Raw genomic sequence first — 25,489 nt, 5'->3', positions numbered from 1 at the left:
GGGAAGTTACAGAATAATAGCTATCACATGAGGGCTTAAGGCAAAGTTGTGTTTTACAATAATAACATTTCTTTACATTAGTATAGCATATAGGGATGAATATCACACACAGTATATCTTCACATTACTTTAGCAGTTTTCTAGCATTTTATTTAGCTTTCAGGTTTTTGTTTTGTTTTGTTTTTTCAGCTTGTTCGTTTTCTTCAGAATTTTTTGATTTGTTGATGTCACTATTCTGGAAAAATAATTCCAACTGAATCTAAGTTTTCTGTTCTTTGTAGGTAATTTCATGTTTTTTTTTTCTCTCTCTCTCTTTATATATCACAAGTATTTTGCATATTTTTTTTTTACTTTTCAAATATTATTTAATAAAAATTTTCCTGGGGCACCTGAGTAGTTCAGTGGGTTAAGCGTCTGACTCTTGATTTCATCTCAGGTCATAATCTCACCGTTTGTGAGGTTGAGCTTATGTCGGGCTCTGCACTAACACCACGGAGCCTGTTTGGGATTCTCTCTCTCTCTCTCTCTCTCTCTCTCTCTCTCTCTCTCTCTGCCTCTCCCCTGCTCATGTGTGCACAGTCTCAGTCTCTCTCTCAAAATAAATAAATAGGCATTATTTTCTTTCCTAAGCCTGGTAATTATATATAGTCCCCAAATTCAAACTCAGATAATTTATATGTATCATTTAAGTATATAGCTAAATGGACATACTGCACATTTATAATTAAATATATGCATTGTCTCATACTGAAAATACTTGAGTTAATTCAAGTAGGCAAGAACATGTAGCATTAAAATCTATTTAAAACCTGTACACATAAGCCTAAATAATCAACATGGATACTTAATATAATGGATCTATATGAAAGCAACTTGGCCATTCAGTTTTGCACTTATTAGGTTGTCAGAAAGATGCAGACTGATGTTTAGACATGTGAAATTAACTTTTAACAATTACTATTTTTTTAAAATATTTTGTTTTTAAGTAATCTCTACACCCAAGGTGGGCCTTGAACTCATAACCCTGAGATCAAGTCACATTCTCCACTGACTGAGCACCCACCAATTGCAGTTTTAATGGCAGAACAAGTAATTTATTCAAACTATTAAAATATGACATTTTCATCTGAATAAAGATTAACAAGCTTAATATGGGAAAGTCAAAATCCTACTTCCACTAAAGATTTTACATTACATATGTCATATTTCTAAGCCATATTTGATAGTCAATAGTAGAATCATTCAAGAACAAAGAAGTTTTGGTAGCTTAAAATTCTAGCAGGGTTGGGTTGAATTACAAGATTTTCATAGAAACGAATTTTTCAATGTACGCATAAAAATTTTCTAAATGTTGACATTGTTTTGAGTATTTCACATATTTGGAATGAACAGCCTCACTATATACCCTTTTTTTTTTTAATTGAATCACTGACTGAATAAACAAAAACCACTTGTACATTAACAATTCTAACACTAAAGTCCCACACATAATTATTACATTTCGATTATAAATTTCAGAGGTCAAATGGAATGTGGTTTTTTGGATTTACCTTTTCTAATGATAAAGTTTTAATAGAAATAGAAAAGTGAAAAAAATTTTAGACCACTTTAAAACATTTTCTGAGTTAATAAAAGACCTACTCAATAAAATTAATAACATTACTTAGAGCCATATAATAAAAATGAAGCCTGCTTATTTAGTGATAATACATTGTTCTTCCATCAGCAAACAAATTTCAGATTAGCCATTTCTATTACTAAAATATATGCAGCTCATATACAGGATGGATGAAAATGTCCAATGAAAATATAATCTTAGTTTTTTTAGACTATGCAAGTTTCCAAGAAAATACTATGAAAAAAGTAATAGCCAAAGTTTAAAAATGGTTAGAGTTTTTAAACTCATTCTTTATTTTTTTAATTTTTTTTCCAAAGTTTATTTATTTTTGGGACAGAGAGAGAGACAGAGCATGAACGGGGGAGGGGCAGAGAGAGAGGGAGACACAGAATCAGAAACAGGCTCCAGGCTCTGAGCCATCAGCCCAGAGCCCGACGCGGGGCTCGAACTCACGGACCAGAGATCGTGACCTGGCCGAAGTCGGATGCTCAACCGACTGCGCCACCCAGGCGCCCCTAAACTCATTCTTTAAATAGTGTAGGTTTTTTTTGAAATGCATAAAAATAAACTTTAACAATTAACAGAAAAAAGAAATTGAGACTATTATTTGTTTTTTGAAAATTGACCACACTTAAGGAAAAGTAATTCCAATCACTGTTTTAGAAGAAATAAGTTGTCCACAAGGTTAGAGAATAATGGAAGGGATAATTTCAAAATCCGTATCACCTCTTGGTAGGTTGCAAAAGTGGCTACAGATATTTTTCTTCTTGTATCCACATTTCTCCCTCTGGGACACTTGCTTTCCATAATGACTCTGAGTCCACTCATATGACTTGCTTCGTTTAATGGGATGTTAACAAAAAAAGAATTTACAGACTTCATTCAATTTTGATAAAATATCTACCAAATAAACCAGTCTGAATTACGATAGTGTGTCAATCATTCCTTTAAGTAAAACTTAGGTCCTATGGGAGAAAGTTGCCTGGTTCAGCCTACAACTCAGTCACATGTATACTTTTCCTTAATGTGTCACATGTCAGTTTGTAGTAGATGTCTGTATGTGTACTTCCCATATCATTACAGAGTATTTTATTTTTTTAATTATTTTTAATATGAAATTTATATGACAGAGTATTTTAAAACATTGGGTATTCATTGGCCAATATTTAATAACTGTAATGATTTTTACTGTTTCTTCAAGGACAAGGTACAATTGGCTTTTAGTTTTCTTCCTGTGAGTGTGTGGTGAATAATACTCCTTCCTAGTGCAGTTTGCTGGCCCTTCCTTGGTTTGTATTAATGTCCCACCAATTTTACTCACTACTGATTTTGCACCATCTGTGCAACTATGGACAAGAGTAAAAGAGAGGGAGGATGAGGAGAAAGAAGACGAGGGGTAAAGGGAAGGGGAGGAGGAGGAAGAGGGGTGGGAGAAAAAGGACAGAACTGGAATCTCTAGTCCAGGGGAAAAAAAAATCATGCTTCCAGGCCAGGGAAGCCTAGCGATATTGATCTGAGGAATTTTGGAATAGCTATGCCCTCGTGATTTCTCTGTTTCTCACCATCTTGTCACTTTTCCAGTGTGGGATAGGTCTACTTGATTTGATGACACTTTGGAGGTACTCAAAAGAAGTGACAGTATTATGCTTGTATGGGGTCCCTGAAAAGTTTGTAGCCAGGAGACCAGACTGTGGTCTGTAAAAATGATCACAAGTTCATTCTCTCCTTTGTATCCACCTCCTTTTGCCATGTACCAATGAATGGGGTCTTATTCTGACTTTGGGCTTTAATTTATGCCTTGCTTTATCCAAGGGGATCATAGTCAACAGGATGTACGCAGTGGATTCAGGGTGAGGCTTGTCTTCTTTCTTGCTTCTCTTAAGAACACTGTGAATAACTTCAAGTTAAAAAGCCCAGGCTAACATGTTGGAGAATGAAAGAAATAGGACCTAATTACCCCTGCTGTTCCAGCTGAAAGCCAGCCAACCCCAACTGAGTGGCAACTGACAACAGAAACATGAGGACAGCTACCCACCCGAGTCCAGTGAGATCACCAACCTGCATCATCAGGAAGTAAATGATTGATGTTTTCGGCCACTAAATTATGTGGTGATTTGTTACTTAACAAAAGCTGATATACACTTTATGATCTATCTTTATGGAGTGTTTAGTACTGTTTATATATGATTGCATTCCTCTTTGTTCAAAATAGTCCCTCTTCTGGAATTATCCTAGTCTTGACCTTCTTCCCTAGTCTTACTCATTCAATTCCCTACATTTTCTGTGTCTGTTCTTTATATCCTATTTTAATTTTTTTTTTACATTTTATTTAGTTTTTATAGACAGAGAGAGGCAGAGCACAAGTGGGGGAGGGGCAGAGAGAGAGAGAGAGAGACACAGAATCCGAAGCAGTCTCAGGCTCAGGCTCTGAGCTGTCAGCACAGAGCCTGACGTGGGGCTCAAACTCACAAATTTGGAGATCATGACCTGAGCTGAAGTCGGACATTTAACTAACAGAGCCACCCAGGCGCCCCTATATCCTATTTAAAAGAAAGTCTATCTTGGCTAATTTGTTTTTAACCATAATATAAACATAACAATGTAATAAGAGAAAAAAAGAAATTAATGATTTAAAGCTACTGATAAATATAAGAAAAATTAACTATTAAAACTCATTTTAATGTAAAATATGAAACATACAGGAAAAATATAATACCCAGAAAATTAAAAACAAAAAATAATTCCTTTCATATATTATATGTCATTGATATAAAGAATTGAGTAATTATCTGCAAAGTGCTTTTCACTTAATAATAAAGCCTGTAGTATTTTGGACATTAGCATATCTATATCTACTTATTTCTTTTTAAAGGAATTCATAGTATTTTATTATATGCATCTCATAATTTATATTTAATAATAATATCTAGGCTATTTCTAGGTTTGTTAAGCTATGGTTTTGTGGGTATGGTAACTGAGGGTTTTGTTTTGTTTTTGGTTTGGTGTGTGTGTGTGTGTGTGTGTGTGTGTGTGTGTGTGTGTAGTTTTGTATTGTCTTTCAAGATAGTGTGTCAATAAGTGTCCTTACAAATATGGCTTGTATAACTTGTGAGACTACATTTCTGGAATAACTTCCAAGAACTGAAATTATTTTCTTAAAAGACCTCTTACTTTGTCATAGAACTTTTTGCTTTTACCTTGTTCTATTGCAATGGATCACTGAGAGATCTGGCAATTCCTTTACAACAGAGTTATTATATGAAGTGGGTACTTTACAAATATTTTGAAATTTTGTTGTTAAATGTAAAATCCATTTATAATATGAAATATAATGTAACAACCAGTGATAAATAGTTTTTCAATTTAAACAAAAATATTTGTTTTAATACATATTATATAGCTAGCAGACTTAAATGTATTAGTTGAGATGTGAACTGTATTTTTTCATATGGAGAAAGTTTTAGTTTCTTAATATGTATTACTTGTACATGATAATAACAATAAAGTAACTATACCATTTTAATCAGTTCATTTAAAGGAAAGAATTTTTTCATTTGGTAATCACATAAAATCATATTATGTTGGGGAACACACACACAAACACATGCACACACACAACACATGTTCTCGTATCATTAATACAGACTTTATAAAAAATTTAATTTCTACACATATAAATTGGTAAAGCTATTGTTTAAGACATAATAGTCACTTTCCTCTTAAGCTCTTGTCTTTAATTTGGTTCCTGCTTTCTTTCAAATCTATTTTCTTTTATGTACTACTACTTTTTGTTTGCTATAAGATAATGTAAGTTCTTATAAACAATAAACAAACAAACAAATATTGAATCATACCTATGGTCCGTTTATATTCCTTTTGTACTTATAAATACTTTTCTATTTGACTTCATTCAATGGAAATTTGTGTGGGGTAAATACAACACAAAACGATAGGGTAATATACCCCAAATATTCTAGTTATCTTCAAAAAAAATAAACCTTGAATATAAATATTTGACATAAATACATACTGATATGGGACTGATACAAGTATTAATATGAAGATGAATTTCTTTAGCTTCCTGGCCATTCAAACGAATCTAAATTTAATTACAGGAAATCAACCTGGGTTTGGACAACTGTCTGCCATCATTACAAGTGGTCTATTTTTTCACGTTGCAGTTAGTCATATTACTGCTGCTATTCCTCACTTGTATTATATCTTTATTTTATATTTTATTTCATTATTTTATTTTATCTTATTTTAATTCAATTTATTTTAATTTTATCCTCAAGTAAATTAACATACAGTGTAGTCTTGGCTTCCGAAGTAGAACCCAGTGATTCATCTCTTACATATGGCACCCAGTGCTCATCCTGAAGAGTGCCCTCTGCTATGCCCATCATCCATTTAACCCATGCCTGTCCCCCATCAACCCTTAGTTTGTTTTTTGTATTTAAGAGTCTCTTATGGTTTGCCTCCCTCTGTGTTTGTATCTTATTTTCTCTTCCCTTCTCCTATGTTCATCTGTTAAGTTTCTCAAATTCCACATATGAGTGAAATCATATGACATTTGTCTTTCTAGTTCCATCCGTGTTGCTGCAAATGGCAAGATTTCATTATTTTTCACTGCCGAGTAGTATTCCATGGTGTGGAATATACATACATACCACATCTTCTTAATGCATTCATCAGTTGATGGACATTTGGGCTCTTTACATATTGGCTATTGTTTTTTAGTGCTGCTATAAACATCGGGGTGCATGTGCCCCTTCAAATCAACATTTTTGTATCCTTTGGATAAATTCCTAGTAGTGTAATTGCTGGGATATAGAATAGTTCTATAATTTTTTGAGGAACCTTCACACTGTTTCCCAGAGTGGGCGCACCAGTTTGCATTTCCACCAACAGTGCAATACGGTTCCTGTTTCTCCATATCCTCACCAATATCTGTTGTTTCCTGACTTGTTAATTTTAGCCATTCTGACTGGTGTAAAGCGGTATCTTGTGTGGTTTGGATTTATATTTCCCTGATGATGAATGATGTTGAGCATCTTTTCATGTGTCTGTTTGCCATCTGGATGTCTTCTTTGGAAAAAAAAGTCTATTCACGTCTTCTTCCCATTCCTTCACTGGATTATTTGTTTTTTGGGTGTTGAGTTTGGTAAGTTCTTTCTAGATTTTGGATACTAACCCTTTATCTGATATGTCATTTTAAAAAAATAGAGAAAATGGGACATTTAGGCAAAACCACTGTATAGAGTTTGGATGTTTTGCCTGATGCTTCTTCCTCCTAAGCAGACCCATCCCAATATTTCATACAATGAAGCTTTTCTGTTTTCTCCCTTCATTCTTCCAACCCCACCTCAACTTCCTCCTTTCTCTAGCTTCTTGGTCTTCCTCCCCACTCTTTCTTCCACTTCTCTTGTCCCCTTCTCCCTCTTCTTTCTCCACTATGCCTCTTCTTTCCCTCCTCTTCTCCCTTATAGAAATGGGTATCTGGATAGGCAGGTGGGTATTCAGTGTCATCTATTCATACAAATATACTCTTCAGAGAATAAATGGAATGCTTTTGATCTGAACTTGACCTCTTAGTCATAAAATGAAAACCATCTAACAAATTGCTTGTATTCTATTTGCTATTTTTTTTCATTGTCTCTTTTATATTCCTATAATCAGTGCTTGCAAGATCTTTAGTAGGTAAATTAAGTTTCATTTGCTAAATTGCATTTAAAGAACTTCAAGAAACTGCTTTTTTCCATGAAGGTTTCCAATTATTGTAGAACAAGAAAACCAGTATTCTTGTGTGTAAAGATGTAATACTTTATAAGATTGTGATATACTATATATTGCAGCGTATATGAACATAACCAAACATATAAAACACACAGAACACAATGGCCAGCATATATAATGTATTTGTAGCATTTAGGATTATGTTTAACTACAAGAAACAGACACTCCAGAGTGACCATAAACAAAACTCATCTCTCACGTAAACATGTCGATAGATATAGGTTAGCTAAGGAAGGTGCAGCAACTCTGCTCTCAAAAAGCCCTCACACATGAAGATAATCTTCTAGTTTGTGGTCTGTCATCCCTAGGGTGTAATCCTTGTCTTCATGGTCCGAGATAGCAACTAGATGTCAACCCATTACATTAACATTGCATGATGCAGGTTGGAGGAAGGAAAAGAAGAAAAGGACAAAGGGTGCATTGTGTCTATTTTAACAAAGACTCCAAAGCTGTTCACCAAAAGCGCCTGCTTTCTTTCCAGCTTCTAAAACTAGTTAGATGGCCATACATGTCTTCACAAAAAAAAAAAAAAAAAAAAAAAACAAAAAACTGGAAATACAGAACTAAAATTTGAGGTTCTATTACTGTAAGGAAGAGTGATGGCAGATATGACTGGGATTGTTGGTAGATATTACTATAGTATTTACTAAATGATGCTAATTATTACTTATTTTATAACCTGAGAATGAGTTTCTGGGTAACATTATAAGATTGTAGAGCAAATTCTACATATTAAAGCTTCCTTCTAGTCCAATTCTGGAAGGAGATATTCTGAAACTTCTATAAGAACCTGTACATAAAATAGATATATTTTCATCTGTAGTGGAAATTCATTTGATTTCACTAAGAGTTTATCCTTTCTTTCATGTAAAGTATAAATATTAACATTAATTTGGAATATATACACGATAAATGGCTCACTACAAGGTTTTCAGAGAAAGAATGCGAGAGAGAGAGAGAGAGAGAGAGATCTAGAAAACCATCACAATTATGTCATGTGCAAAATAACAAAGCTGTTTACAGCCAACTAACTGATGTGACTAAATCTATTATGATATAATAGTGTGTACATATACATATATTTTCAGTTAAATTATTTGAACACTTACTATGTGCTGGGCCCTGAGTCAAGCACTCCACAAGCCTTATAACATGAGCAGATTAAAAGAAACTAAGGTAAAGAACAGTGGAAAGCTTGGAAGTCCAATGCAGGAGGGTGACTAGCTGGGTGATCCAAGTCTGTCTTGATTTTAAAGCATTTTCTTCTCTCCTCTAGCAAATCCACTTACCAGACTTAATGAAATCCCTTAGTAAGCTGAAAGAATAACCTTCCTTTAGGAATATGTTGGCAATTCCAAATTTATCTCAAAGCAAAATCACAGGTTCTTCAAGACTCCAAAATGTCCTTTTGAACCTTACACCATTTTGTCACATTATATCTTGACTGAAATTCAAGAACAGACCAACCTATTATCAATCCTCATACAAAACATCTTTATTATATTCTGAAACTACTAATTTGCCTTGTTTGACCGCAAATTTTCTTTCTGTGAATCAATATCCTACCTTTTTCTAAGTGTTTTATACTCACCCTCCAAGGAAAACTTTATTTAAAAAAAATAAAATATTAGATATAACTAGTTTTGCACACCTTTCTATAATGCTTAGAATTTTATTATTTTTCTTTTCTGTTGCTCCTGTAAGTACTATTCTATTATTTATTTTCATTGTAGTAATGTGTAAATCTAGCATTGTAGTCTGATTCAGTTAACAGTCCAGAAACTAAACATAAGTTTATTAGAGCAATGCAACAAAAACAATTTCTACAGAGGTTACTCTTTTTTTTTCTTTTTTTGAAGTAAAGATACTTAATGCCAAGTTCTCCAGATTGGGATCTACTTAATTTTGGCTATACGAAGTTCTTATGATAAATTTGCAAGTTACTAGGTTGTATCTGTCACATTGAAAGTCAATGTATAATTAATTGGCCTGCTCAAAGTCATAACATCTTTGAATGAGAGATGAAGAGTAGCCAATTAATACTGATGGCCAAATAATGAGATATTAAATACTGAGAGACACTAATTAGAACTCAATGCAAAGATACTTCCAGAATTATCCCAGAGTAATGTACTGCTTACAGTACGTACCATTTATCATGATCAAGACTGACTATTTTTACACTGGTCTTTTACATAGCCTCAAAATCTTTTTACTACTTAAGAAAATACTTTAAATACTTTCAATCCTAGTAGAGAAGTGATTTTCTGCTAAATTAATTTGTTAGAAGTAATCTCCCACTGACTTCTAGTGTACTCTTTTCATGCTCCAGAAAGCTTTGGCTTTCTGAGGTGTTCAGATTAATAGTGCTCCCAGTAATAACGGTGATCACTCAAACCTCACAAAGATCTCTTGAACTTCATGGCTCATAGCAGAGAGATAAAATATTTTTCAGTGATACATCTCTCAGGTAAAGAAAAACAGGACACTCATGGCTAACTTCTTCAAATTAAAGAGAAAAAAAGAAATGTATCATTACACATAAATATCAGGGTTTGGGAAAATTCACTTGGAAAATGACTAAGAATTCACACCCATTTGAGTAGACTGAGATAAAAAAAAATCATGGAAAGATTTTAAAAGTCCAGTTTTACTTAACTAGCATTTTTCCTTCTCAATTTTTTCTGAGTGAAGCAGTTATTGAAGATCAACTGTAAGACTACAGCTGTCTCTTCTCCTATCTTCTATTGCCTATGTTAACTCTGAATAGGTACACTGCAACAAACTGTTACCAAGCAATTGAGAATCTGTACCTGGACTAAGTGGCAGCCACACAGTAGAAATAATGGCAAATGGAATTGTTTACCATTGTACATAATGGAGCAGCCAACAACAATTTGGTTTTGTGCTCATTGCCTACCAAGAAGCTAAATTTAGGGACTGTTTTTTTGTTTTTTTTGCTTTTTGTTGTTTTCTTGGCAAGTAGCTCACTTCCAATCTCCTGTATGTTAAGCATTCTTTAGAGGTTTATTTCTAGTATGTTGATTTTAAGTAAAAGAGAGTAAAAAGTAAATATTTGCCTGGCATATGACAACATGACCTATTTATAATAACACATATGAACATATGATATTAAGAAAGATTCCTATGCCCACAGTGGCCTCAGAATCATAGTTACTATAGTCTCCATGGTTTTGCCTTTTTCCAGAGTGTCATCTTAATAGAAACATACAGTAGTGAAAAGTCTTTTCAGAGTGGCCTCTTTCGTTTGGTAATAATATGTGTCTAGATTTCTTCCATGTCTTTTCATGACTTGATAGCTCATTTATTTTCAGCCTTAATATTCCACTATATGAAAGTACCACAGCTTATTTATCCATTCACCTACTTATGGATATCTTGGATGCTTCCCTATTTTGATAATTATCAATAAGGCTGCCCTAAACACCTGTGTGCAGGTTTTTGTGTGTGTATATAAGTTTTTAACACTTTGGGACAAATATCAAGGAATATGATTGCTGGATCATAACATAAGTCTGTTTACTTTTGTGAGAAATTGCCAAACTGTCTTTCAAGTGACTGTGCCATTTTTCATTCCCACCAGCAATGAATGAGATTTCTTGTTGTTCCATATCCATACCAGAATTTGGTGTTGTCTGTGTTCCAAATTTTAGCCATTCTAATAGGTACATAGAGGTATGTCATTGCTGTTTTAATTGATTGCGTTTCCAAAAATATTTGGAAAGATAAAAGATGCTTAACAAATAATTTACATTTTACATTTTCTAATACTGAGAAAATATTTTTTATTGTTTTTGATATCCCTTATGTTGGTCCCTAATCTTATGCTTAAATTTATTCTCCGATTCTTTTCTTTTTATACTCTTCTTGATTAATTTTGTTTTGAATTGAGGCCTAGACCTTAAGTAAACCCACGTTTTCATCCTCTGTTCAATATTTTTTTCTTCATAATCACAAACTCAAATTTCATTCATTATCATTCTGCCATATGTTTGTGTAATCACTCATTAATTCCACACACATTTATTCAATGCCCAGGTAGGACCTGATACAATTGTTGTACTGGAAATATTAAAGCTTGTATGAACGCATCCTTTGCTTCAGGAATTTACAACCTGATGGATTCAACAGATGTGTAAATGAAAAATCACAATACAATATGATAAGTAGTATGACTGTAAAATTTTTAAATAAAAATAACATTTATTGGTCCCCTACCATGTCACAAAATCTGCAGAGTATTAATAAATATATTTTAAGTTACACAACAAAACTATAAAATAAGCTTAATTTATTTAAGAAAATTAAGTACCTTCCCAAGGAAACTCAAAACATACTAAATGGTCAGGAATTCAAATGCAGACAGTCCGGCCATGGTGCAGGTATCCTTTATCTAATTGTACACACACATTTTACCTTTTGGAACTGATTTTTGAAATTCAAATGGAAACTGAGTTGTGGCATGAGTATGAAAACTCTGAATTCAGAATCATAACCTTTGAAACCTAAAATGAAGCTTATTTATTTTTAAATATTTATTTATTTTGAGAGAGGGAGAGAGCAGAAAGCACAAGCAAGAGGAGGAGAGAGAGAGAGAGAGAGAGAGAGAGAGAGAGAGAGAGAGAGAGAATCCCAAGCAGGCTCCCAGCTGTCAGCATGAATCCTGACATGGGGCTCAACCTCATGAACCATGAGATCATGATCTGAGCTGAAACCAAGAGTTGAACACTTAACCGACTGAGCCTCCAGGTGCCCCTAAAATGAAATGTAAACAATATGCAGGAAGCTGTTGTATATATTGTATATATATTGTAAAGGAATCTATTTCCCCTACTAGACTATGCATTCTATATATATTCTGAGTCTTTCTCATCACTAATTTCTTCTTATGGCTAGAAGTATATCCACCCCTAGAAACACCAATTATTCTTTACACTAAGAATGCACTAAATGTCTCTCAAACGACCACAGAAACTGAAGGTGCATCAGAAATGACTCCACATCTATGTATAAGGCTATTCAGAATATACAATCTTTATGAAATGTTAAGATTTGTTGAAATATGGACATATTAGATAGAATTTGGGGAAATGATGGTGAGAAGAAAAAAAAAGACAAAATCAAATCACATGAGGGAAATTAATTTTTCCCTCAAATAATTATAGCCTGAGTCTCTTAAAGTTCCATGTTTACTGGGAATTTCTCTCCATATATTTTCTCTCCATATGTAGACATCATATCAACATTTAAAAATATATACCAAATACAAATTTCCTCCTCCATTTTAATTTCCTTTCTAGACTTAAATTGACCCCCTTTTCCATTGACTTGCTGAATATTTCCATTTGGGTGTGTTACAGGAGCATTAAATAAAATATATTCAAAATAGACCTCATCATCTTACTCCCTAAATGGTCTTTTACCTCTACTCTTCTCAGTTAAATAGGATAATCATCAACACAATCTATCATAATGCGTTCTCATAGTCCTTGCATCTTGATATTATATTAGCTATACAATATCATGGATTGTATATAATGTCACTGAACAGAAGATTTATTATCTAAGCTTATTCACATTCTTAATTCCATTGTCCACCTTAAAATTATATATTTCATGACTGTAAATATCACTGGAGTTTTGGAAATTCTATTTGGAGAACTCCATGATATGGGAACTACATTACTAAGAAAATCATTGGAGAAGGTAGAAGGAGAAAGAGAAGAGAAAGGGGAGGAAGAAAGAAAGAGGCTATGGAAAGAAGCAGGGAGGGGTGGGGAATGAGTAGAAGGAGGAGGGAAAGAAAAACAGAAGAAATGAAAAAGAAAGGTTTTCTATAGTTGCAAAAGTTTAGGGGAAAAATTCTTAGGTTGTTCTCCAAGTTTTGTAATACCCAAGATTCCAATATACACAGTGCCAATAAGTTGTTACCTTAAATGTACCCAAGATTCCAATAATTCTTAGCACATAGAAATTTATCTTTGTCAAAACTAGCTTTTCCAAATATGTTGGAACAAAAAAAAAATCTTTTTTTTTTCTTTTCTCATAAAGATTACTTAATGGAACATTTGTTTGGGATTGATGATAGCTCAATCCCTAAATTATTTGTGTGTTTATTATCCCATAATTTTTTAAGGCTAGTAAAATACCTCTGAATGTCTAGTAACTAGCAGAGTGAATTGCAAATAAGGTGTACCCGCCTTCACATAGAAATGTCTTAACACTGATTCTAAGCTAAATTCAAAATTTGCTTCCTCCTGAAACCTTTTCCAGATCCATCAGACCTACTCAGGCCTCCAGTCTCATACACTTTCATTAGACTTTGTATTTTCTTTCCAGAGTCTCTTTCATAATTTTAATTGAACAATTAACTATAGTATTATTAGCATCATTTTTCCCTAAAGATACCAATTCTGACAAAATGATCATTGTATCCCCAGCACTTAGTGCAGTTCACAGGATTTAGCAGATGGCCAATAATTATATATATATATATATATATATATATATATATATATATATATATGTGTGTGTGTGTGTGTATGTATGTATGTATATATATATATGTGTGTATGTATGTATGTATGTGTGTATGTATGTATTACTGACTGAATAGAGACATTGAAGCTCTGAGAGTTGACATGACTGTCTTCAACAGAACTAAATTAACAAGTTTAAGCAAGAGTCCAGATCTAAAACATAGCTCACAATTCTTTAGTCTAGACTTACATTTTTCAACATAGTAACTGCAAGGCACTTCTGACTATCTGAACCTAATTTAAATTAAATGAAATATAATTAAAATTTGGGGGCCTTATTCACACTAGCCACATTTCAAATGCTCATTGTCTTATGTGGCCAATGACTAGCATACTGGACCGTGCAGAAGAATTTTTCAATCTTTGCAGAAAATTCTACCAGATAGCATTGCTCATACTAGATTTTATCAAACAGAGTGTGAAAAAAAACCTAGTAAATTACTCCTCTCTTGAAACTGAAATATTAATCACATCTACCATATTATTGTATCTAGCTAGGAATTCTTTACTTTCAAAAGAGTTATTATTTTTAAAAATCCACAAAAAGCTCAAAAATAACATTTGAGAAGTAAATTTAAATCCAGCAGTCTTACTATTTACTTAAAAATAGTATAAATATGGTAAGACAATGAACCTCTGATTTCTTAAATTTTTTTTTTCAATGTTTATTTATTTTTTGGGGGACAGAGAGAGACAGAGCATGAACGGGGGAGGGGCAGAGAGAGAGAGGGAGACACAGCATCGGAAACAGGCTCCAGGCTCTGAGCCATCAGCCCAGAGCCCGACGCGGGGCTTGAACTCACGGACCGCGAGATCGTGACCTGGCTGAAGTCGGACGCTTAACCGACTGCGCCACCCAGGCGCCCCAATGAACCTCTGATTTATCTATGCTGATGACAGACAGAAATAAATTAGGTTCATTTTGATAGGAGAGATTTAATTAAGACAAATAATTTGACACTGCTTATGTCTACAAAGCACAATGTAAATTGAGGATCAGGCTAATTTGATGACCATGAATAAGCCAATAAAAGAAAGGATAAAAAAAAAACTATTACCTCCAATATCAATTTGGGATATAGAAGTTGACTCTATCTGGTTAATACAATTATTAATTTGTAGAGTTAAAGCCAAGGATGTTCGGACAGTTAAAATGTATATTATTCAGAAATAAAAACTGACTCCTTACTTTGGCAAAATACATAAATAATGGGAAAGTATTATTCTTTACATTTAAGAAATACCTTAAAAATTCATTGTTTCGAGAAAATGTTTACCAAACTCAAAACCACTAAATAACATTTAAAAAACTATTGTAATGTGGAAATGTAATGTGGAAATGTAATGTGGAAATGGGTCAAAATGGGTTTGGTGTATTTAGTGAATGATTCAGGATGGGAAAAAAAACAGCAATTTTATCAATTTACATATTACCAAATTGAGAAGTTCTTTGACATTTCAAAACTATCAACCTCAATGGAAGCAAAAGACATTTCTCTTTCAAAATACAAAGGCCTCATCCCAATAGATCTCAAGGACACCCAAGTCAGGATCCTATTGAGAGTGTTCTTGGAAATTTACCTTGTAATGTCCTTTCAGAAAATAACCACACAGAAAATCTGAGGTAGTTATCAACTGCACACATCAAATAAGCATGTGGAAAAATGGGCAATCTCCAAAATAAAAAGGGTGGTGAACCGAATGCTAAAAATATTGTGAAAAAGTCTAACATTTTCTGAGTTTTCTGAAAGAATGTGATGTTCTTACATGTGACCTGAATCTAGCAGTATCATCTGAGTGCTTCTAGGGAGCTTGAAGATTCTCTTTACTAATGAATATGTGCCAATTTTAATGTGATGAGGGAGCGTTATGAAGACAACTAATTTCTTGTATTCTCTTCCTGTATAAATTTGCATTAAAACTGTCACCATTGAGACAACAGAAAAAGAACAATTATCATCGTTGACCTCATCATCATAGTACTGATGAGAACCAACTCTGCTCAGAAGTTAAAACCCACAAGAGGGAGCAAAGTGTGCCATGATGAGATCCATCACTTTGGCCTTTAGGTTCTTTTGAGCTGAAGGCAATGAAGACCCAGCAGACTCAAGACAAACTTTTTACCTCTCCTTTAATTGCCTAAAAGGATTTAGATAGGGAGCCTGTACCAGGAAGACAGTTATAAACAGAGATAACTTTATAAGACTTATCTGTATGGCATGGTACACCTCTGTTTACCAAGCATTTCCTCTTCTCATCTTCACCTGAATAGTCTTCCTCTTCTTTGAAATTCCAGACCTTTACTTTCTCCTCCTTAGCTCAAGACTGTACATAAGCCCCAATTGACTGATTGCCTTTGAGTTTTTATGTCTTTGTGGGCTCCCCCCTCTATATGTACATCATTAACTTTGTTCTCTCCTATTGTTCTGTCTTATGTCAATTTAATTATTACACCAGCTAGTAAATGTAGAATGGAAGAAGGGAAAAGTTTTTTGCCCCTAGATCTATGTCAGAGAGAAGAGGAATTTGTGTTCATCCTTACGGATATAAGACTGGGTTCTTAAAAATAGGCTAGTATAACGGAAAGTAGTAGAGGACACGTGTAGAAGGGTGTGCCATTGAAGTATGTGTAGCATGGAACAGAAAGCAAATTTAAAAAGTTTTGTGGATGGGATTCTTCCAGGCTGTACAAATAATAGAAAAAGCTCGATAAAGAAGTGGGAACTGAGTTGTTCCTTGATCTATAATAAAGGAGAAATTTAAAATGCGAATTAACGTGCAGGAAGATGTATGTTTGATCTGGATTTACTGACTGTTAATGCAAAATGCTGGAACACATATTCTCCACAATTAATTATGATAGCCACAGTCCATTTAAAATGGGAAATCATTATCCTTTTGAACCTCCTCTATCATCCAAGTCAATTCTAGTCTCTAAGTTTGTATTAGTTCCCCACTGCCACTGTAACAAATTACCACCAACAGGGTTTTTAAAACAACATCAATATATTACCTTACAGTTCTAGAGGTCAGAATTCCAAAATCAGTTTCACTGGACTAAAATCAATGTATCAGCAGAAACATGTTCCTTCTGGATTCTCTAGAGGCAAACGACTTTCAGCCTTTAGAAAGACTGCCCTTTTTCCTTGGCTTGTGTCCCTGTTTTAACCTAACCTCTGTTTCCATCCCCACATCACCTTTGACTCTGACACTCTGCCTCCCTCTTATAAGGACCTTTGTGATTATATCCAGTCATCCTGGATAACCCAGGATAATCTTTCTATTTCAATATCCTTAGATTAATCACATCTGCAAAGTGCCTTTTGCCATGTAAGGTAAAATATGCCTTATTTCATAACACAACTATATATGGTGGATCTACATTCACTCTGTGAATGATTTGATAATATCTGGTATCTGCTCCAAAGTATATTTGTAAATATTTGTGAATATATACACATATATTTAATTATTCTGCTTTTGTTTTTAAATTTGAAAAAAAACAACTCCCTTGCTTGATAGCAACTCCTTTGCTGGAGGGCTAGTTTTAAAGCTAAGAAGCTGATTTATCTATCTGAAAGTATTTTCTAGAGGTGAATCACATAACCTTTCATTGATGACATTTTTTTTCTTGGTATGAACCAAATATATAATTGCTAGAATAAAAGGAATGTGGCAATAACCTGGAGGTCATGAGCTTGAAAATCTACAGAAATGCTTAAAATATGTTTTACATTATTCTACTGTTTTAATTGTGGATTTTGACTGCTTAATCTAAAACTAAGTCAATGGTCTTATTTTGTAAAATATTCCTTTCTAATCATTCCAACTGAACATTCATTGAATTAACATTTTTTTTTTTACTGTCCTCCATTTACTACAAGCACACACATAATAGTAAAATCATAATATAGGTATATATTGTACATTTCATTATTTTCATTCTAATGAAACCCAGAATAATGAGGAAAGGGGATTTTAAAGAAATATAAATACCCCAATGCCCCCATTTTGTGATCTTGTCCAGTAAAAGGTTATTTTATTTTTACAACTGTTCAAGTATTGACATACAAGATGAAGCAAGACGCCACAAGAAATGCTACCTACACTGTGGATCGTGAAGGTTATGTGCATGTGATAGGATTTAATCTCCTTGAGAGTAGGGATTCAGGAAACCTTAATTGCATATGGCGGCAGTAATTATGTGGTCATTGGCAGGTGTACAGTTCAGATATTGTACAGACATTGAAGGAATTCAGTATAAAACACTATGAACATTTCAGCATGGTGTCAGAGTCGATGGTATAGCTTGGAGCCCAGAAACTAGATGTGATTCATCGCCTCCAATAATCAAATTTTGTACTTCAGCTGCTGATATGAAACTAAGGTTATTGACTTCAGATCTTCAAGACAAAAATGAATACAAGGTTTTAGAGGGCCATTCAGATTTCATTAATAGTTTGGTGTTTGAGCCCAAAGAGAGCCAAGAAATTGCAAGTGTGAGTGATGATCATACCTCAGGATTTGGAAGTTGGAAGGAATGCAGACAGCTCATTTTGTTCTTCATTCCCCTGGAATGAATGGCATCCTGAGGAACTTTTAAGCTGATGGTTGCAGAGAAGGGAACAAGCCGGTTTTATGATCTTTCAGCTCAACAGGCTATCTTATCTCTTGAATTGAACAGATGCCATTAATGCCAGCCCACTGGCGCTTCAAAAACACCTTCAAAGTTGGAGCTGTTTCAGGAAATGACTGGTTAATTTGGGATATTACTCGAACCAGTTATCCTCAAGATAAGAGACCTGTCCATATGGATCAAGCCTGCTTATTCAGGTGGTCTACAGTTAATGAGAACTCGTTTGCAACCACTGGTTATCCTGGCAAAATGGCAAGCTAGTTTCAAATTCATCACTTAGGACACCCTCAGCCTGTCCTTATTGGTTCTGTAGTCATCAGATCTGGCTTTTCCTGGAATAGAATTCTCTCACTATGTGCCATTGGAGGATGGCACAAGTTGTTGTTTTGGGTAACTGAAATGTAAAACAAATTTTCTGTGTACCTTAGTCCATAGACTTTGTATTTTTAATACATACTTTGGAGAACTCCCTATTTTTATGTCAAATATACTGTAAGCTCTAGAAATGTCCCAATTGTTGCTTTTGTTAAATAAAATGTTAACGGTTTGAAAAAAAAGAAAAAAAAAGAAATACAAACAACAGAATATCCACATATTAATATCAAAATATGGATGTTTATCACCACTTCAATAACAACCAATTGTCTTAAAAATTTGTTTCCTAAAATATTTTAATTCACTATTTGATACTTCTGGAATATAATCAGCAGATTAGCATAAATAATGATGTCTATCCCTTGATTTAAGATTCTAAGAAAATCAGGTTTATCTCCCATAGTGAAAGAAATCACAGCTACTCTGAAAAAGGATGATTTATTATAGCTGTGGTTAAACTCAGGATCCCATTGTAAAAAACAATACTGAAAACTCAAACATTTTATAGAATCAGGAAAATTGTGGGAAAAATGGTTCATATAATAGACTCCAAAATTAGTATTTTTAATTTTTGATAATTTATTCAAAGTTAAGGCAGTTAGTTAATAGATAGCATTAAAATCCTGGCTTGTTGAAAAAAAAAATTATGGTCCAAATATACCTTCAAAAGTCAGTGACTGCCTTCCCCCCACCCTTTTTTTTTTTATTTTTGCAATTTTCCTGTGTATGTCTTTTTAGAGAATCAGGACAATTTTCTTCTGGCTTTCTAACTATGATTTCAAACTCAAGTAATTATGTTGTGCTTTCCATGATTCCTTCTGGCTTTCTAACTATGATTTCAAACTCAAGTAATTATGTTGTGTTTTTCATGATTCCAAGTATAATTTTAGTTGTAAAATGTCTACTTATTAAATATTCTTGTAGCAAAATAATTACATAGTAAAGAAAAGCAACTCAAACACCAAAAAAGAAATGATGAATTATTGCTTCCAACAACTAAGTAGTACTCCTATCTCATTGTATACATTTTTGGAGAATGGAACTTCTACAAAAGTGAGGTCTGAAGTTTTCATCCATGTGTGAGGAGTCTGAGAATGACTGGAACAGGGGACACAGACATGGCTTTACTTATAGCTGTTAGCTTGGTTCCTGGATGTAAAGAGAGGAAATGCAAGAGATTTTTTCTCCAAGGAAGTCTAAAAACACAAGAGTAGTTATTTTATAAAACAGGATCCTAATAACAAACTGAGTGGCTATATTTAAAATGCCACTTTCATAGTATGTTACTCATGATTACATTATTATATTTATTCATTAAATTATAAAAGACTTTTCAGTAGAGAAAATAACACTGGTGAATGAAAGAAAGGTACACAAAATAATCTATAATATACTCCCTTCTGGTTCTGATTTTGTTTACCTTTCCTACCCATTTTTTTCAACTTTGGCCCCCTCATTGCTTTCTTTTCCTTTTATGTATTTGCATTATTAAAAGGCAAAATGAATAGTATGAGGCACAGATATGACTGAGGTCTCAGTGACTTCTATTTACATCCAATTGTGACACAAGATAATTTCTGTGATATTCCTGCATTTCATTCTCTTAATATTGCTGTGATTATGTGTGGGTATAATCAGGCATCTCAGTTTAAGGCTACACTCCATTTGTAGCCATCTACTTGGAGAGGATAATGAGATTTATCCACAGTGAATCAGTGAATCAGAGTCTTGAGAATGGATAAGGAATCTGGAGTCTAATCATAGGTCATCTTTGACTGGAAGGGGTTGAGAGCTAAAGGGAAATCAGTGTTCTATTCAAGGTGTATTCTGGTTCCAAACTTGAGTATGTATATTGTAAGTGAATTATCAGTGAAATCATTTTAAGTCAGTTGTGATGTAAACAATCCCAACACAAATTATGTATCAACACTGTATAGTTGAGACAGCATATTGAATGCTTTAGTGGTAGCATAAGTAGTGCACAGGCCAACTTTCATTCAAATTCAATTAAACATTATTTGTGGACCTCTTCACTGCTGACACAATGCTCATGTGTTCAAAAGCAGATTTAGTGAAAAAGTCCTATGTTAGACAGCTTGTATGCAGATCTATAGGAGCAATCTTATTCGAAACAGAAGTCTAGATAAAGATTATCGCTGAATTCGAAATGATTTTCTTATGATTTGTTTCCTACTCATTGACTTTCTATTCAGCCTAACACACCAACACAAAATTTCACTAGGCTATACATTTATGAATTATCTTGCAGGGAAGGTTCAAGGCAGCCTTAATAATTAATAAGTAACTGTTGAAGATGAGGCTTAGGCTGTCACATGTAAAATGAGCCCATAGTGACTTGTGAAATCCTAAAACTATCATGAAAATAAAAAGTAGCACCAATTATGTGTACAAGTTGATACTTAAGAGGTTTCATATGACAGTTTTCAAATAAATAGCATATTGTGAATGTAAGACAAGTAGGCTTAGAGATTTATTAATCAATTCAATTTCCATAACATGAACCAGAAAATGTAAAGGGATTTAATTCCATGCTGTATTTGATTTAAAATATATTTTCAAATTATCAAACTCCATGATACAAATACATTAGAATACACAAATATATTTATCCCACTCAGGTTATATACATTAATCCATTGTTATTAGGGAAAAAAATGTAACTTGTTTAACTAGTACAAATTAAATAGATATAAGCCATCAACTGAGGGATTTGAAATTATATTCCAGATCTGGTTTTGGTTCTAAAGGCTCTTCATTTTCAGAGATAACAAACTTCCTTTTCCTGATACATACACATACACATATATGTACATTCATATACATGTATACTATATATGTATGCATGTGTGTTTTAAATGCAAACCAGAACTTTGGCATATACAAAAGAAAGAGGTAAGCTTTTAATGATTTCAAGAAAGTGTAGAATAATGATGGTATTGAACTGCTTTTCACTTTCAAACCAAATTAGAAGCCGTAGGAAATAAAATAATGATAATGGGGCTCTTTAATTAAAATAACCAATTAAAATCATACAACTACCAAGAGGAAAAAAAATATAGTAAAAATGATACGAATCTGTAATATCTTAAATTGAGTTTACTTTGGAATGCCACTGAAACTCAAATATAATATGATTTTCCAGGCAGTGATTTTGCTGTGAATATGCACGCATGCGTGTACAAACATACACACACACACACACACACACACACACACACAGTGAATGAATGAATGCTGAGGCTGAATAAACAGGATGACCAAACTACACACACAAAGGACACAATAAGAATACAACTCTCTTCTCTCCCCACCCCAACACCCACTTTACCCAAGTAAGCTATTCTGTGGAATTCATCCTTCCCTTCCCCCTGGATGAAATCTAGGGCATGGAACAAGGAATATTCTGATCACATTTAGTTAATTAAAACCTGTGCTTAATCTAGTCAACAGAAATTGCACTTTAGTTCAGTCAATTTTTATAACTGATATATCCTGTCACGTGTAAAAACAAATATATAAAAAAAAAACTGCAGCCTTTTCCTTCCTACATCCAAATATCCCTCACCACCTCCAAAGACAGAAAAAGGATGAAACCTGGAGGAGACATGAATGAAGGGCAGGAAAGCTGTACTTTCGCACCATCGTGGTGATCTAGCATCCGTACCCTGTGGGCATGAATGCTCTATGAAGGTTGGCCTTTCTTTCAGGTGGCGCTGTGTCAATTCCTTATCGCTCCCTCCTCAATCCTAAAATCACCTGGGTATCCTACCTGAAGTTTCTTCTACATAGACAGACGTGTTCTTTCACAGACAAATTGGTGGGCTACCTACATGTCATTTGTAAGCTGCGTAGCATCCCAGGGTTTACTTCTAGCTTCCTTCCCCTGACATCACCTAGCCTTCCTCGAATGACCCAGGGTGTCTCTCTCTAAGGTTCCCTGAAAAATACTCACCCATCCTCTGTTCTAAGAAATGCTGGACAAGCAGGAAGTCCCCACTCAAGCAACTTCTATTCATTCTGTCCATGCAACAATTGCCAGTCCTAAACTCTCAGCCTGTGGAATGTCTGACATATCTCTTGTGCCCTTGAAGTTCAGGAGATATATGCTAGTTCTCCAAACAGACACATCAAAGCCACTCTCCCTGGGTTTGTGGGTCTAAAATGAACTGAAGCACTTCCAAAAAATCCTCTCTGGATCTCAAACTCTGTGACTACTTCAATACTGAATCTTCTATAACTTCCAAAGGGTAAAGTGCCAAGTTTCAAAACCAGTATCTTATGAACACTTTTGATAGCACTGTCTGGGGTGGTATTTGAGAACATGTGGATAACTGATTTACATTATCTTCAACCAAAAATGAGACTGAAAAGCCTCCACTTTAACACCTGTTCAGCTCCTTTGTAGTTTATCTGTATGTAGCTTGGGCAGAATATTTATAAGCAAATATAAAAATTAAAAGATAGGAAGGTTTCCTTCTTATATAGAAAAGTTCTTACCTAGAAGGAACCCAGAAAGAATCAAACATTGCACATGGTGTGTAGGTAAGCAACACCAGAAATAAACCTTTGGATTTGCTGAATACAGCCATGTTCATGCAATGGGTTGATTTATCTCTTCAAGTTATATATTTTTCAAAATCACTTGTACTCAAATAATGACCATCTACAACATACCCATAACATGCATATATTTGAAATTTGAAAGTATTCAAGTTTTAATCATGGAATATGAAAATTTAATAATGTAATTTCTTAGGTCTAACCAGATTAAAATATAAATAACCAATCAATTGAAATAACCAATTTCATTTTCTGAGAGCTATCACTAAGATAAATGTTCATTCTCCCTAATAAGTGTGTTCCCTATCAATAATGCTAACCACAAACATACATATGAGAAATTCCTCCCTTGCATTAGCATGTAGTTTCCAACATGTACTCTTTTATCCTGCAAAGGAATATTTATTCTCTTATATTACTGAACACAGTAATTATGAGATAGAAGGCTATGTTCTTCTTGCATAAGGCCCTAATTCCAGAGGTTTACCTAAGTTTTCAGGTGTTGTTTTCCTATCCATAGACTACTCTTCTTTTTTTTTTAATTTTTGTTATTAATGTTTAATTTATTTTTGAGAGAGAGACAGAGTGTGAGCGGGTGAGGGGCAGAGACAGAGGGAAACAAGGAATCCAAAGCAGGCTCCAGGCCCCGAGCTGTCAGCACAGAGCCCAACATGGGGCTCGAACCCACGGACTGCTAGATCATGACCTGAATGAAGTCGGACGCTTAACCAACTGAGCCACCCAGGCGCCCCATAGACTACTCTTCTGTATTCAACTTGTTCCAAATACACTTTGTTACACAATTCTCTACAGTTAATTGTTTAGACAAGTTACTCTAGTATGATTTGGTTACTTTTGTCAATGGAGACATACTGACAGAAAGATCTAAAGAATAATTGTAAAGAACAACTTTTCACTCATTCCATAACAACACCAAGACCTGTTAAATAAAGTACAAATGAATATATAGTAACAAGCTTCATACATGGCAAATGTCATCTCATTTTAAAAATCCTGAATGGATATATAAAATTCTGATGTATTTAATAAGGGGAGATATGGACACAGGAAGGAAACTTATTTGTGTATTAAAAAATAAATATTGAGTGAAACCACATGTATAGGGACCAGTTCTAAAATTATGAACTAGTACCTGTAGATATATGAGTGATCTTTTAATAAATTACTTTTCTATTTGGTTTCCTTAATCATTAGAAAGTTCTTTTGAGATAACTATGATTGGCTAGCAAGTGAAAACTATTGCCTTTTGTCAATTTTCCTCGTATTTCCCAACTTTTGAAGGCAAATTAAACAAAATTAAACAGGACAACAAGAACGTATTTGAGAAATAAGCTTGCAGAAGATGGTGGCGTAGGAGGACTCTGGGCTCACCGCGCATCCTGATCACTTAGATTCCACCCACACCTGCCTAAATAACCCAGAAAACCGCCAGAAGACTACCAGAACGGAGTCTCCGGAGCCAAGCGCAGACGAGAGGCCCACGGAAGAGGGTAGGAAGGGCAGAGAGGCAGTGCACGCTCCACGGACTGGCGGGAGGGAGCCATGGCTGAGGGGCGGCCGCTGGCCAAGCAGAGCCACCGAGTCTGGCTGGCAAAAGCGGAGGGGCCAGACCGAGTGTGTTCCCACAGCAAGCGGGACTTGACATCTGGAAGGTTATAAGCTAACAGCTCTGCTCGGAGAATGGGAGGGCTGGAGGACAACGGGAGGAAGAATTGTTGAGCCCCAGATGACAGAGCTCAGCTTGGCAGGGAACAAAGGTGCTTGCCAGCGCCATCTCCCTTGCCCATCCCCCAGCCAAAATCCCAAAGGGAACCAGTTCCTGCCCGGGAACTTGCTTGCTCTGCGCAAACACCCAACACCGTGCTTCTGCGGATCCACCCCTGTGGCAGTTCTGAATCCCTC

General features: G+C 34.5%; 1 protein-coding gene and 1 pseudogene across 2 annotated transcripts in view; one reads left to right on the top strand and one right to left on the bottom strand.

Annotated features, from left to right (window-relative positions):
- Positions 1–25,489, bottom strand: part of CDH12 (cadherin 12) — a 1,052,064-nt gene that overhangs the window by 583,618 nt on the left and 442,957 nt on the right. The gene's annotated exons all lie outside the window — the stretch shown is intronic.
- LOC101085270 lies at positions 18,049–19,107 on the top strand (annotated as a pseudogene).

The sequence above is a fragment of the Felis catus genome, chromosome A1 (genome assembly GCF_018350175.1).
Source record: "Felis catus isolate Fca126 chromosome A1, F.catus_Fca126_mat1.0, whole genome shotgun sequence".
In the NCBI taxonomy this organism is placed as follows: Eukaryota; Metazoa; Chordata; class Mammalia; order Carnivora; family Felidae; genus Felis; species Felis catus.
This window is presented reverse-complemented; position numbering and strand designations above follow the sequence as displayed.